Source organism: Arachis hypogaea, chromosome 9 (genome assembly GCF_003086295.3).
Source record: "Arachis hypogaea cultivar Tifrunner chromosome 9, arahy.Tifrunner.gnm2.J5K5, whole genome shotgun sequence".
NCBI lineage: Eukaryota > Viridiplantae > Streptophyta > Magnoliopsida > Fabales > Fabaceae > Arachis > Arachis hypogaea.
Window position 1 is genome coordinate 42,197,212 of NC_092044.1, and position 12,344 is coordinate 42,209,555.

The following is a 12,344-nucleotide window of genomic DNA, read 5'->3' on the forward strand; positions in this document are numbered from 1 at the left end:
AAGTAAGAGAAGAATGTGTTGTGTTTGGGATGATGCTCGGTTTTGTTGTGCAAGAGAAAAGAATTGTTGGCTTTAGTTTCGGGAGTAGAGGAGATTATGGTTTACAAGTGAAAGTAGTTTGTATGAATGTATAAGCCATTTAGTGCTAACGGCTATTTATAGGCCGGTTCTTCAAACTTTCCAATAAAACCATAATAAATGAGGTGGGGAGCTCATTGGTGATCATGAAGGGTTGAGATTGAATTGAACATGTAGAGAGCTTATGGATTTGAACGGCTTGCATCCATTGTTAAGGCTTGACGAGGATCCTCTTCTCATTGGTTGCATGTATTTAGATGTTCGATGGTGCATGCATGCAAATTCTGCTTCCCAAGGAGCACATTTCTCTAGGCACATGTGACTAATCCTCACTTAGTTTGTCCTAGCCATGGCCCCTCCTTGTAATCTCTTCCTCCTAAATAAACCAAAACAGCTAGCCTTAGAACATTAATATAGACGTTGGCAAGTGATTTGCAATAAAGAAGAAAGTTGTTTTGTTTTGTTTGTTTTTTTTTTATAAATGATCAATTGTGTCCCTTAATTAGAGATGCTAAAAGTTGGTGAACACCAAACTTATCTCTTATTAAGGGGATGGCTTAGCAATGCAAACCATTCTTCACAATTGATGTATTTTATTTTTCAAAAAAAAAATAATGATGCATGATCCCTTTCTGTATGATTTTGATTCCATGAATAGGAAATGATCTGCTGAACAGTGTTACATATGCAGACACCAAACTTAGTGTTTGGTCATATGCTTCATCAAAATGATTATACATATGTTCTAAGAATAGCCCCATTTGTTTTGAAAAGCAAATATTGGGTGTGCCTTAAGGTACACCAAACTTAGAAGTCTGACATATGCTCTAAAACAATGTATGCATTTATCAAATATGAAAGTTCAAAATCATGCGCAGGTAATCATAGCTTATTGGATAAAAGAAAATACAGAAATCTTAAATCATGGGTTGCCTCCCATGAAGCGCTCTTTTATTGTCACTAGCTTGACATTGAACTCCCTTTAGGGCGGGTGATGCTGGTGGTGTCTCAATTTGTCCCCTCTCACTGTAAGCTTTCTCTGTGTGCCTTGATGCTCAATTTCAATGTGCTCAAGAGAGAGTACTTGGTTGACAGTGTAATGATCTTCTGTTCCTAGCTGTTGATATACTAGTTGCACCTTGTCACCTTTGGAAAATCCTTCAGTTGGGATTTTCTTATTTTTCCACCCTTTGTAAGCCTTCTTCTTGTTCTTCATCTTTTTCTTTCTTGTTGATCTTTCTCCCTTGACAGTGACTTGAGTTGTGATACCTTCCTGTTTGTTTATTATCTCGACTTCTTTTTGAATTCCTTCTCCTTCTTGCACCTGCTCATTTTTCTGTTCTACTGTGTTGTTGGTTGCTTGCCTTGGAAGAAAGTCACGACTTGTCTTGCTTGTTACTTCTTTACTTTGTGATTCTGGAAATACTTTCAGGGTGATACTTTCTTCATGCATCCTGAGGGTTAGCTCTCCCTGCTCTATATCTACAATGGCTCTAGCAGTGGCCAAAAATGGTCGACCAAGTATTATGGAGTCATTCTCATTCTCTGTTGAATCTAGGATCACAAAGTCTGCAGGGAAGATGAACTTGTCAACCTTAACTAAAAGGTTTTCAATCAACCCTTTAGGATACACCACTGATTGGTCCACCAATTCCAAGGACATCTGTATTGGTTTCACTTCTCCTATGCCAAGCTTTTTCACTAAAGAAGATGGCCTTAGATTTATACTTGCTCCTAAATCACACATCCCCTTGTTGATACATAGGCTTCCAATAGTGCAAGGTAGGAAGAAACCTCCAGGATCTTCAAGCTTGGGAGGGAGCCCTTTTCTGATTAATGCACTGCATTCTTTAGTGAGCAGCACAGTCTCTTTTTCAATCCAACTCCTTTTCTTGTTGATAAGCTCTTTTAAGAACTTGGCATATAGAGGCATTTGCTCTAATGCCTCAGCTAAGGGTATGTTGATCTCTAGCTTCTTGAAAATATCAAGGAACTTAGAAAAGTGTTGGTCCTTAACCTCTTTGTGGAATCGTTGGGGATAAGGCAGTGGAGGTGTCAAGTTTTTCTCCACTTGATGTTGTCTTGAATTTGGTTCTTCCATGATCTGCTTTCCTTTCTTCAGATTTTGTTGTCTATCTTCTTTTTCTTGAGGTTGATTCTGAGGGTGATTGCTTGCTGTTGCATCTTCATCATTGGATGCCTCTTTTTCAACTTGTTTCTTGTCACTTTCCTTGGACTTCTTGGTGGCTTCTTCATTTTTCAGCAGGATTTTTCCACTCCTTAACTGTATTGCCTTGCACTCCTCTTTTGGATTAGGAATGGTGTCACTTGGTAGTGAGCTTGATGGTTTTTCAACAGAAATCTGCTTGGAGATTTGTCCAATCTGCCTTTCTAGGTTCTTCATGGAGGCTTCTTGGTTCTTTGTTGTTAATTCTTGGTTCTTCATCATCTTCTCCATGAGCATCTCCAGATTAGTAATCCTCTGAGAGTCTTGTGAGATTGGTTGGTTTTGGGGTGTTGATGGATGATGGTAGGTGTTTTGGTTAGTTGGGTGGTTATTGGATGGATAATGGTTAGAATTGGGATAAGTGTTTTGTGGTTTTCTGTATGTGTTTTGGTTAGTGTTTGGCTGGTTGTTTTGGTTTGTGTTTTTCAATTGTTTTGATTTGAGTTCCTTTGCCATGGCTGCTGAGTTTGATTATGGTTGTCTCCCCATCTGAGGTTAGGATGGTTTTTCCAAGAAGGATTGTAAGTATCACCATAGACTTCATTTGTTCCAGGATTTTGGTTGTGCATGTATTGGACTTGCTCTTGCTGTTGCTCCTCTTGAATTTCTTCATTTTGCCCCCAAGTAGTTGATGGTTGGCTTGTGGCACTCACTGATGCAACTTGAAGGCTGTCAATTCTCTTGGCCATCTGCTCAAACTGTTGTTGAATTTGCTACTGCATCATTTTGTTCTGAGCTAGGATTGAATCCACTCCTTCCAACTCCATTACTCCTCTCCTTTGCGATGGTTGGCGTTGCCTTTGATGAGCAAAGAAATATTGGTTGTTAGCCACCATATCAATGAGGTTCTCAGCTTCCTCTGTAGTTTTCATGAGTTGTAATGAGCCTCCGGCTGAATGATCGAGTGCTTCTTGAGCCTTCAGAGTAAGTCCCTCATAGAAGTTCTGCAGCTTGTCCCACTCAGTGAACATCTCTGGTGGACATTTCCTCAGCAGTGCCTTATATCTTTCCCATGCTTCATATAAATTTTCAGCCTCCATTTGAGTGAATGTCTGCACCTCAGTTTTTAATCTTATGATCCTTTGAGGGGGATAAAATTTGGCAAGAAACTTGCTCACCAAATCATCCCAAGTGTTGATGCTCTCCTTTGGAAATGTTTCTATCCATTGAGTGGCTTTGTCCCTGAGAGAGAATGGGAACAACAGCAGCTTGTATATGTCAGGGTGCACTCCATTGCTCTTAACTGTGTCACAGATCCTCAGAAAAATGGATAGATGTTGGTTCGGGTCCTCCAATGGTCCTCCTCCAAAAGAACAGTTGTTTTGGACTAAAGTGATGAGTTGTGGCTTTAGTTCAAAGTTGTTTGCATTGACATTAGGAGTAAGAATGCTACTCCCACAGTGTCTAGCATTTGCAAATGTGTAGGAAGCCAGTACTCTTCTTTGTTGTGGGTTATTGTTGGCTCCTTCTTCTGGTTGATTAGGATTTGATGGATCTCCTTCCATCTCTTGGAATTCCTCCTCAGATTCTTCCTCTCCAATAACGTTCTTCCCTCTTTCAGCTCTTCTTATTCTTCGAAGAGTTCTTTGGTCAATTTCAGAGAGAATAGGGGAAGCTCTTCCTGTACCTGACATACAAACACGCAATAAGAAACACACAGATCCAGAAACCAGTGAAACTTCAATCTATTGCTAGAATGAGGTTTTAGTTAGTTTAAGCAAAAATTCAAACAGTTAGTGCGTTAGTCAAAAGTTAAAGAAACAGAAAAGAAAAAGTGCTTGATCTAGATCTCCACTTCACTTAATCATTGTCAATCTATTTCAATCCCCGGCAACGGCGCCAAAAACATGATGTGTGGAAAACGATCCAACACAAAACTCACCGGCAAGTGTACCGGGTTGCATCAAGTAATAAAACTCACGGGAGTGAGGTCAATCCCACAGGGATTGAAGGATTGAGTAATTTTAGTTTAGTGGTTGATTTAGTCAAACGAATCAAGTATTGGTTGAGTGATTTTGTATCCAACAGTAAGTAAATAGCAGGAAATGTAAAGGGAGAGGGATGAATTGCAGAATTTAAAGAGAACTGAAAGTAAAGGTGCTGAATCTTAAAGAACAAGAAATTAAATGACTGAAACTTAAAGTGCAAAAAATGTAAATTGCAGTAACTTAAAGTGCAAGAAATATAAATTGCTTGAATGGAAAGGGGAGTTAAGGATTGGGAATTCAGAATTTCAGCAAGGGAAATTAAATTGCACCAATTAATAAAGCAGAAGATGAATTGGAAGTAACTAGAATTCAAATAGGAAATGAAATTAAATTGCAGCAGGGGTTCACAGAAGAACCAAAAAGGAAAATGGGATCTCAAGACTCCAGAGACTAGATAGCAAAGCCTAAATCTCAATTGCCTTCCCAGATCCAAGTTCACAAAGCAATTAACAAGAAATTAAAGAAGAAGTAGTAAAGGAAATGAAATTGAACTCAATTATGCAGTAGAGAAATTAAAGAGATCTTGAATGGAGATTGAGACAGAAATTCCTCAATTCTTCACACCCAAGACTCAAACAAGAAAAGTAAAAATGCTAAAGCAAGAACGAGGAAGAAGAGAGATCAATTCTCCTCCCCAATTCTCTGAAATCTCAGTGCCTAGCTCTCAATCAAGTCTCAAAAATCAAAAGAAGGTTTTAAAAATCAAAAGTAAAGAAAAGCTCCAAAGGTCCTAATTACATTAAACTATCTCCTATTTATACACTTTCTATTCTTGGATTTTGGAATTTGGATGGGCTTTTGATTTGGTGAAGAATTGAATTAAATTGGATTTTTTTTATCCAATTTCAGCCCATGAGAAAAGTGGCTTCCAGGAGGCTGCCCTGCCCTTGTGGAGGGGAGGGCAGGAAATGGTGCGTGCGGCCCTCGTGCGTGCGTGTTGGTGCGTGTGGTGCTGCAGGATGCTGCCCTGCCCTTGTGGAGGGCAGGGCAGAGTTTTCTTGGTGCGCCAGATTCTGCTGCCCGTGCGTGCTGCTGCTGGCCGAAACTCCCTTGGTGCGTGCCAATCTAGTGCACTGGCTGTGCACCACAAAATGCTGCCCTGCCCTTGTGGAGGGCAGGGCAATGTGCCAAAGGTGAAGTCCCACGTTCGAAACTCGGTGGAGGCACATGTTGCTCCTTTTTCCTTGGTTTTCTTAGCATCAAAGTCATGCTTAGTTCCTTGTTTCCTCATGGTGCCGTGTTCGATTCATGGAGAATGAAAGCAAGCAACTTTTTGCTTGATTTTATTGTGCTTGAGCGCTACTCCTTTCCTCTTTGTCCTTGGGTTCGAAACCCATAGGAAGCATTATGAAGCAATTTCCTTTGAATTTTTCTTGGGTGAAGCCCGATATTGCTCTTGAGGAGGGCAGGGCAGAGTTTTTGCTCTCTTTGATCCTTAGCATCAAATTGTGCTCCGCGCTTGTTGTGGGCAGGGCAATGTTGCTTTTCAAGGCTTGATTCATTATGTTGCTCTCCTGGAGGGCAGTGTGCCCTTGTGGAGGGCAATGTTTGCTTCCTCCTTCTATGCGCTACACTTCTTATCTCTTGGGCCACGCTTTCTTAAGCCATGCTTCCTCTTTTCTTCTTTTCTTCACCTTCAAATAATCAAAACAACCAATCAAAGTATCATTAAATTCACAAGGCTTATAAATCAATTAAAAATCAATTAATTCTTGCTTAAACCTCATGATTTAGCATCAATTTAATGGTGGTTGCTTGATTTAAAGAAGTTGTGCATTTTCATTCCAAATCACTTACTTAGGATGCAAGAAAGTGCATAAAGACTAATAAAACAAGTGAAATTAGCTTGAAAAATGGGTATATGATGACTTGTCATCACTGATCACCCCTTTAGGCAACAACACCCTCCTAGATATCATGGATAAAGACCATTCTACAATGCATACCCAACTGATAGATTTGGTGGACCGCCTTGTAGCTACCATCAAGCCCCACCCTATGCTAAGAGGCCATCCTTTCAACACAACCTTAACCCACCATACTCACAAGCTTCTTTTCACCATTCACCACCATATGATCCTTATCCTCCCCAACGCCAATCCGATTACTCCCAAAAACCACCACTCTCCTACACACCATGTCCATATCCATCAAACCAAGAATCACATGTTCGCTTCGAAGAATTAGTAAACCAATTCAATGTAACCCTTCATCAACTGGAGTAAGCAATAAATCAATTATCTTCCAGACGTTCAACCCCTCAACAGACTCCGATGGCTTCATGTGGAGAATCTAATGAAGAACGTAGTGTGAAGAAGACACAAGAAGCTCCAGTGGACAGCATAGAGCACAACTTCATACCGGAACAAGTAGAGGACGCTATCATTGTAGAAGAAGAAGAGTTGATTGAAGATTTAGGAGATGCCGAACCTCCGCAGGAATCCAGAGTTGTAGAGAATCCTGTCGAAGACATTACAATTAATGCTAAGGAGGATAGTGCACAACCCCCAAGGCAGGTATCTTATGAGGAATTAGATGGAATAAACCAAGACTCAAGTTTTCCTGATGATGATGATCACAAGTCAAGTTCTCCTAGTAATGCTCTTGCATCCGCAAGTGAATTCTTTGAGACAGAAGTATCTTCCCCAAGTGAATACGAAGATGATGCAGAGGTCGACTTCTCTCAACCTCCTAATTATGACTCGAGTGATGAAGAAGATATCGGTGACCTTGATCAAGACATGGTTGAAGTGGAAGAAATTTGCCAAGAAATGGAGGAATTCACAGAAGACCACAAGGGAGTAGAGCTTGCAGAAACACCGGAAACACCTATCCCACAGCCATTACCACCCAATACAAACTTCAAGTGGGTAAAATCCTTGACTTTCATCTTTACTTTTCCACTTGAATATGGTTTGCTTGAGACAGATGGCCAACTTAGAGCTCTTTGTGGCTTTAAAAGCAAATGGGAAATGACTCGCACTCAGAGCTGGTATGCAAGATTCACTGAGGTTTCACACTTCAATTTGAGGTGCAAGGATTGGTGTCAAGCCCAATTGAAAGGATCTCGGAAGCTGTTTGGCCACTGCAGAGAGAATTCAAACTACTCACCACCTGGCTGGAAAAATGTAGATCAAGAGAAAGACGGGTGTAGAAGTGAAGTTTGGGATCCTGGAGTCTGTTCTGACATTCAATACCCCGGGAGCCTTATAGCCTGTTGGAACTAACCTAAGGGCTTTGCGTACCTTGTTTGGGACCCCAGAGGATGCTGGCATTCCAAAAACTGGTGGAGATTTCTGAACGAATTCAAGCACAAGCCACCATAGCAGGAAGCTCATCAAATGTCCAACTTAAGGACTTTAACTAAAAGTGCTAGGTGGGAGACAACCCACCATAGTATGATCGTTCCCCCTCTATTTTGCTCTATTTTTGAATTTTTGTTTGACTTTAAGTTTTTGCATGACATTCACTGCATTTTGCATTCTGCATACTGCATAAAAAAAAAGAGGAGAGAGCACGCGACGCGACAGCATCGCTGACGCATCCGCGTCACACGTGCAGTAAAAGAAAAGGAAAGTGAACAGAGAGTTATGCTGAAGCAAGGCTGGAAGTATGCATTCGGCTCAAAATTGTTCCACGCGACCGCGTGCCCCATGCGATCGCGTCATTTGCGGAAAATACCTCCCACGCGTCCGCGTCACTCACCCCAACGCGTGATCTGGATATCGGCGTAAAGATCCAACGCCCAGAAAGTTGGGCTGAAATCGTGCGGCTAGTGTGCGTTTAGCACAAAACACCCATGCGTGCGCGTCCCCGACGCGAACGCATCACTTACACAACACCCATCCCACGCAAAAGCGTGAGCGACGCGATCGCGTCGCGCGGATATTTTGACTCCCTATATCAAACAGAGAGTTGCGCTAAAACGACGCTGGAATCGTGCGTCTAGCACAAATTCCAGCGACGTGGTCGCGTGCTTCACGCGTCCGCGTCACCTATCTTACACCCAACTCACGCGATTGCGTCAACCACGCATCCGCGTCAACCCCATTCCACACCAGCCACGCGAACGCATGCTCCACGCGATCGCGTGGATTGCAAATTATTAACCTCCTATGACGTGAACCCTACCCATCACACGCCCTCAACCCCTTTCTTCTTCCTCTTCCCTGCAACCACCCCCTTCTCTCTCTTTTTGTCCTTCGCCGCCGCGCCTCCGATGACCACCCAGACCCCACCACAGCCTCCCTTCTCTCTTTTCCCTCTCTTTCTTCTTCTCCCCTCCACCACTCTTAACCCCCCCTCTGCGACCACCACGCCCACCGCGCCGCCCTCAACCACCGCGTCAACCACCACCACCATCCCCCAGTCATCTCTCTGCCCCACTTTCTTTCCCACGCCTACCAGGTTCCACCGAACACCATTCTTCTTTCAATTCCTAGTTAATTGCATATTTTTCTGTTTATGTTCATCATTAGGCTAGTTAGATATGCATGTTATAGTGGATTCTAGGTGGTTAGGTAGCTAGGATCTGGATAGTGGATTTAGGCCTGATAATTGCACCGTTCCTGTTATCTTTTATCTATTCTGCAATTTATTCTGGCTATGATATTGATCATGTTCATATGTTGCTCTTAACTGTTACTTGCTGCTCTTTCTTATTTTTGCTATTTGTGCGGCCTTATTTCAATTCATATGAACTTATTCTTGCTATTTGTTTTCCGGGAACATCCAATTTTAGCCAGAATGCTGCCCAATATTTTGTAAAATGTTTCCTTTTTACATTCAAGACTTGGTTTTGGCATTTCTCAATTTTCCAATTATTCAACCATACCCATTCTTGGATGCACGGTCCAGCATTTTTATCCCTTTTGATTTCCTGGTTAATAAATCACATTATTAATTATTAAATTATGCTTTTTACTCCTTCTATATATATATATATATATATGAATCATCATCAATACCCTGTTATCCCTGCTTGAATATGAGTTAACTGTTGCTTAAATTTGTGAAGTTCTTGTTACTTAGGAACCAATCATCATGCCAATTACTCTGACTTCCTTTTTACTAATTCACTGATTTTTGCTTTCTAACCTCTTTTTCAATTTTACCCATTTTTAGCTTTCTAACTTCCCACTTCCCCTTTTGACTACCTCTTTAAATTAATTTCACTCATGGCATGATACTTGTTTTTCATAATTAACAAGCTTTCCACTTCTAACATATTTTGGAATGTGATTTCTCATCTCAGCTTTTCAACTCCAACACAATCCAAAATATACATTTCCTTAACTCACTTCATTCTTCTACTGATCCTTTGCCACTTACTCCTTATCTTGTTATTTGCCTACTTATTTTCCTGCTTTTATTCCTCAAATATATCTTGGAAATTCTATTTTTCAGGATGTCTGAATCTCAAGGCAAGGGAAAGGGCAAAGTCACCACTGGCAAACAAAAAAGAGGAGAATCCTCTGGTTCCATCCTTGGCATCTTACATGATGATTCCTGGCGGGAGAAGAACTTTACCCCGCAGGAAAAGGCTGATCAGTTGGTACCTTCAGCTGACCCGGTAAAATTGCAAACAAATACTGTGAGCTGAAATACCCAACCTTTGCCACCGCCAGGAATCTACACATGGAAAGGACCCTCAAAATTCTGGAAGAACTCCAGCAGTACACCTCAGATCAGATCAATCAGAGAGGCTGGTTCTTCTTGGAGAGGAACCTAACTGAGGTCAACTCATTTTGGGTTAGAGAATTCTACTGTAACTACTTTCTCTCTTCCCTGGATGCAGTACAGCTCAAAGACAAATAGATTCTGGTTACCGAGGAAGCAATTGAAGAAATTCTCCACCTTCCACCTAAATTAGATCAGCTAGATGGTTACCAGAAAGTTGAGAAAGATATGAGATTTATGAGGTTTGATTAGGAAGCAGTAAAGAAGGACATCACTCTTGATCCTACTGTTCCTTGGGTCATGGGAACTAGCACATTGGTACCCAAAGGAATCAGCCTTATATATCTGAATGACGAGGCTCGGCTATGGCAACAGATTCAGAGTAACTATGTGATGCCGAGCACTCATGAGACGGAGGTGCCAGCTGCCATGATTACCCTCATCTGGTGTGTGATGACGGGTAATGACCTTTATCTACCTCGCTTCATCCGGCATTACATGGCCAGGGTCCATGTTATAGGCACCCTTTCTTTTCCTTACCTGATTACTCAGTTGGGTTGCTGAGATGAGGTCCCTTGGGAGGCTGTTGATGAAAGGCACCCCGCAGCAGAGTGCCGAAAGATCATCCCGCATAGTCGGAAGTTCCTGGCTTTCGGCTACCGCCCTCCATTTCTTACTAGCAATATTGAGGCAGCCACATCTTCAGCTACCCCTTCTGCCTCCACTGGCCCAGCACCACCCACCGCGCCCCTACCTGCTCCTGAGCCTGTCTACGGTTTGGTGCACCTCCTCTTTGACCGCCTAGATCAGATGGAGCGCCATCACCAGCAGCAGTTTGAGCAATCTGACCGTCGCACCAGGCGACTTTTTGAGAGGTCTGAGCGTCGCCACAAGCAACGCTATGAGCACGTCAAGCTGATGATCCGCTCTAGTGGTGACATTCCCTCCGAGCCCGACACTCCCTCTGACACATCTAAGGAGGAGGTGAGCGATCACGAGGAGGAGGCACCTACCCAGGCTGAGCAGAGAGGTCCCGACCACACTGCACCACATCATGAGGAGCACCACCAGCTACAGACTGCAGATCCGGAGGTTCCTCTACGGACAGAGCCCTCTCTGCATCAAACCACTCCTCCGATCCTCTCAGCGATTGCAGATCCTCAGCCTACCATCGAGACACCAGCAGTCCATCCTTCTGGAGATGACACTTCGTCACACCATGCTTGAGTGAGCATCGAGGACGATGCTATTATTTAAGTGTGGGGAGGTTGCCATCTCTGGCATATATTTATTTTGGCGAACCACTACAAACTCTCTTCTTATTTTGTCCATTTTCTGTATTTTTGCACATTTTTCTCTTTTTGCTTTCTTATTGTATTTTTTTGCATTATGCACTTTGAGCTATATGTATACATCTTGGATATTTTAGCTTGATTTGCACCTTAGTTTACTAGTTATTTATTAAGTGGATTAATTAGTATAGTTTACCCTTTTTAGCATATGATAGTTGATTTGATTGAAAATAAAAAAGGAAGTAAGCTAGAGACTTTAACAGAATCAATCCACACACCTTGTATATATAGCATTACATGTTAGTTAGTTAACAACATTTTATCAAGGAGGAACACTAAAACTTTAAAGCCATCCAATATATTTTACATTGAGAATTATGGAAACTCTTAATTTCTACTTGCACGACATACATAACTGATATATGATTTATGAGCTTGAGAACACACAGCCTGTGAGTTTTGAGCTCAATTGCATGGTTACATTTAAACCATAGTATTTTATTCCTGTGTGTTCCACCCTTCTTATTTATTCTGGTGTTCTTTACTTTGTTTTAATCTATATGTCCAATTATAGAATATAGATACATACCAAGATAAGATTGAGGCCATGTTTGATTATCAACTCACTTATCCCAAATAGAGCCTACCTTTTATGCCATCCTTGTTAGGCCCCTTGAGCTTTTTAATCCCCTTCTGTTTTACAACCACATTACTAGGCTTAAGCAGAAAAACAAAATAAAAATCCCAAGTTGAATCCTTGGTTAGCTTAAGATAGAAATTGTGTATAATTTAATTGTGGAGAATTTTACGGGAACATGGGATGATAGAAGAAGTAGGAAATTAAATTGAACAAGTTATGTAAAAATTTGGAAAGCATGCTAATAAACCCATATTTGATGGTATAATTTTTGCTGAATTTGAGTGTTTTATTCAACCCTTCACCCACTTATGCATGTGAAATTGCATGTTTTTACCTTTCCTTCCTTATTATGAGATGTATGTGAAAAACATGTTTTCTAAGCTTTAAAAATATTAATTTTAATTATCTTTTATTTCCATTCGATGCCGTGATTCATGTGT